This window comes from Haemaphysalis longicornis, unplaced genomic scaffold, assembly GCF_048455015.1.
Source record: "Haemaphysalis longicornis isolate Haplotype H1 unplaced genomic scaffold, Haemaphysalis longicornis Haplotype H1 scaffold_2, whole genome shotgun sequence".
In the NCBI taxonomy this organism is placed as follows: domain Eukaryota; kingdom Metazoa; phylum Arthropoda; class Arachnida; order Ixodida; family Ixodidae; genus Haemaphysalis; species Haemaphysalis longicornis.
The window spans coordinates 30,006,233-30,010,600 of NW_027526295.1; positions in this window are offsets into that span (position 1 = coordinate 30,006,233).

A 4,368-nucleotide genomic window follows, 5' to 3' on the forward strand; every position below is an offset into this window, starting at 1 on the left:
GCTGAGTGGTTTTCTTACTAAAAAAACACAAATTCACCATTTCATCAAAAAAAAAACAACAATGGCAAATGCATCGATTGGTAAATTTTTCTCTACATCGATCCTAATTGTCACAAGGCGCGTCTTGGCCCGAAGACGCTGAAAGTCCTGGACAACTGGATGAGGTTCTTGCTGTCGTCGGAAGAAAAAAAGTACTTTTTGGGCAAGGTGAACGAATAAAGTTTTTTCGAAGGGTAACTTGAACCAACCGCAAAAGCGAAGTGTAATACTAGAAAAAGGGGGTTCACCATATTCTTAGGTGTGAATGCAATCCACATATGCCTGAACTGCAAAGGCGGCAGTGTTTCCCGACCGCGGCGTTCGCTGTTCTGACGGATGCGAAAAGCAAAAACACCCTTTTGTACGAGATTTCCATGCACGTAAAGAACCCCAGGTGGCCAAACTTTATCGGGAGCCCTCCACTACGGCGTGCCTCATCAGCTGCGTTGCGCGGGCGCGTTGAATTCTACAATCAATCAAACGCGGCACTGGTTTAGACATACAAGTGATGTGATTGTACAGTGTTCGGTCGAACGTGTGGTTGCGGTGAGATTCACCGTGGCGAAGAAGTTATTATAGGCGCAACACAGCTTTTTCAGCAGAGACTAATGCTGTCGTCGGTATTTCTTTCGGTATCGTAGGTAGAAACTATTCTCTTCACCGCCATCTCCTACTTCTCAGCCGCAGCTGGTGGCCGGATCACGCCATATTCCCGGACGACCACAGGCGCTGCCATCCTCTGACCAAGGGAATATTTTGCAAAGTTCTTTCTCCGCCACCTTCAAAAGAAATACCTCAGCTTGTCTGCGAATGTTCCTCGAAATGAACTCGATGAGGTGGGCAAGGCAAGGCGGCTGTCTATTCTTACTATGCCTTTGTTGGTCTCCACGGTTTTGGTGGCCGATTACCCGGTTTTTCAAGATCGGCGGTCCATGCGCCTAGGTCTTGCATGAAAATACACTCGTTGGGTTGCTTCTGTGGGAACCCATCCCAATTCATCCACTTTAATTGCACGGTGTTACCCCCGATCTGGCCTGGTATCGTTATCTAGAGAGTCTAGTTGTCACTGCCCAGATCAACTCTGGTGTTTACTCTGGAGACCTTGCCTAAGTGAGGTCTAGCATAGTGTCCCTTCCCACGGAGTTGCCTATCCTGGTCGGATTGGCGGGGTCCTTAATGACGAGGTAGGTGTTTTTTTAGTGTGCTTTGCAGCAGCTCTTCCTTTGATCGTGTCTCGGACATAGCCTCATGCCGTGTGCGACCCGTTTAAGTCACTGCCGATCCTGAGCGTGCTGGCCTGCCCCTTGTGCTGGCCTGGTGGAGGAGCGAGCCCAATTCCTGGTGTGTGTTTAGGGACGCTGTAAACTTTGAGTAGAAACAGGCTGCGCTTTTGTTGCTTGCTCGGTATGATCTTCGTAAACGTGCACTGAGTCTTGATGTTCACTTGCTTGATTGTGTGTTCCACAGAGGGGAAAGCCTTGCCGCCGAAGGCGCACACGCCACGGCCTCCGGAAGGGCTAACGTGTGCTTGGTACCGGGGGAGGATGGGGCCGTCGAGACCGTCTCTTGGAGCATGAACGCATATGGTCTTTTAACCGTCGTAATGTGTTGTTTTATTAACGCCTTTTTGTGATGGAAGCTGCGGCAATTCAACTGCCAGATCGTAACATCTGACGGCGGCTTTACTGGTGCTATTGGGTTGGCGCCAATTATTTGTTGAGGATGAAGGGTTGCTGAGGTTCTTGGTTGCAAGGGTGGTTCCACAAGATTGGTGAGAGGTCGGGTGGGGTACGATTGGGAGTAAGGTGTGTTCTATGAACTTGAACTTTGCTTCAATATCTTTCAAGAAATTGATGATGAGCCTCTCCAGCTTTTTGAATCTTGCGTCAAACGTGGCTTTAAGCTTGGCTTCAAGCCGTGCTTCGAGCTGCTGGAATTGTTTGCGGGATTTCCACGACTTGCGAGTGCGTTTCTTAAGGTCGGGTTCGGTCACCATTTCGTTTGGAGGTTCGGTCGAAATCATTTCCTCCTCGGGAGTAATTTGCGCTTTTCACTCGGTGATCAGCGGTGGGGACGGCGCCTTATTCGGCAATGGCGTCGATACGGGGGTAGGTTCTGTAGCGGTGGGTTTAGAATTCCAGGTGAATCCTCGTATTCCACGAGGATGTTTTGTTTTCGTAGCGGTCATCAGCTGCCTAGAGACGATCTATTGCTTCGTCATTTCGCCTCTGGGGCGGCAGGGTCGGAATGTTTCTGCCGCTGCCACTCTAAGTTAACGTCAGACCATCTCCGGCGTTCGCGTGATGGTGACCTTGTGCGGCTGAGGCTCCGCCTCTTTTTGTTGCAGATGCTGTTTTTTCGTGATGACGTACGGCTTCGGAAAGGAGTCCTTGATTTGCTTGGTAAACATGACCTTTCCAGGCGCGGGAACGAGGTCGCGCAGAGCTGCTGCTGGTATTGCTGCTGTTCACACGCGCAACATTCCCACTGGTGGCGTCGGACGACGTAGGGTGTAAAGAATTTGCCTTTGCAAATTCAGTCGCTTGTTGGGTGAGCGCCTCCCCACTGTTTACACTCGCGCCGGAAGCAAGACGCGCGGACAGTCGGATTGGTGCATTCGTTGCGGGAGTGACCAACGTTGACGCACTGCTAACACACGTCCATTTGCTTGCGATAAAGGCTGCAGGGAATTAGGGTTACACCGTCACGAACGAAGTTTGTAACCCTGTGACCTTGGAACGCGACTATCACCGTTGCGTTACCAAGGCTTTTTTCTCTGACCGCGAGGGGGTTGCGATCGTTCACGATGCTCCGTTCTATTTTAGTCGGCGTCATCGTCCGTCGGGTTGCCACGTGTGACACCCTTGACGGTGTCGCAGGGTGCCGTGCGATTAGCGATAACTTGGTGGCGTTTGCCTTGACTTTGCATCGCTCGAATTCTGGCGTATTTGGTGCGTTTTAGTCGCTGGAAGTATTCAATACTTTGATGTTTTGCTCGCCGTTTGGGAATGTGGTGTCCCTGGTCCCCCTGCGCTCTCAATGCCTGCCGCTGCCAAAAACCGCCGCGACCACGCTGGTGGTGCCAGTCTTGAGAACGTCGGGGCCCCTGGTTGGCCTCACCACTATCTTGACTTCCTCTGTTGGCCGAGCGGGTATGCGTGCCGCACGGATCGCCGATACACAGGCGCTCTTGGAGAATTATAATTGAAAAAAAGGAAGGGCCCATCTCCCCGCGAGGGGGACTCGAGTAAATGCGTCGCATAGGGGGTGGGTGTATTGCGTTAACATTTAGTATTTGGGGAGTTGGCGGTACTGAATGCGTTGTATCAGCAGCTTCTTGACGTAGTTTGAATGAGTCAAGGATATAAGGCGCCTTCGTAGCTTTTCATTCTGTGTCGGTTTTGTGGCGCAGTGGGAAGAGCACCATGTACCTCGCGTTCTGCCCGCAGGGTCGTGGGATCGAAACCAGGCGCCGGTAAGTATTATTATTTTATATAGTGTAAGGGGAGGGGTGCAGACCTGTTGTTGAGAGCGAAGAGGGTAGCGTGATGTGGGAGAGGAGGAGTGGGGGAGAGGGCGCACCTGGAACGGCTGCTACGGACGCCGAGGTACGCCAACGCCGGGTGACAGCGTGAGTTAAAGAAATGCTCTGCATTTAAAATAGAGCGCGACTTCGACAACGACACGCACTCTAACGTCCAAGTCGCGCTTTTTTCTTCAATCATAAGGCACCAACTTGCCCAACAGTTTTGTTTAATGAACCTCTTGGAGAACTTCGGTTTCGAGCTTGTATTGCCACCTTGAGGGTTGGGCTTACCGTTCGAAAGCACTGCAGAAGTCTTGACGTGCGATCGCTGGCCTGGGCCCAGCCAACTTCATCGTTTAGACTTCGGGCGATATATGCTCGCTGTGCACTTGCAGGAACATTTTGAAGTGTGAAGGCACCGCTAATGAGCGGAAATCTCCATGTTGTTGACGAAGAGTACGGGCTAAGCCTAGAGAGCCCTGGGTTTGGTTAGACTTAGCGAATCCATGTGGCGCCGAGGTACAATCAGTTCCATAAATTGGCTAAAAATGAGCCTATTGATGAAAAATTGGTATCGGTCGAAGCGAATCACCTTCACAGACACACTAATACGTAAACTGAGGTTTTAGCTAATTAACACTAAGTGATTAGGTATTCAAGACAGGGTCGATGTGAAAACGTCTGCTCACCTCGGCAATCGCAGCGCCCTCCTTAGACTTTTACTTTGTTTATTTATGGTTAGTTGTAATACCAGTGACGACAACCTTATGGTTGAAAATTCCATCTTTCGTGTTCGCGCTTCA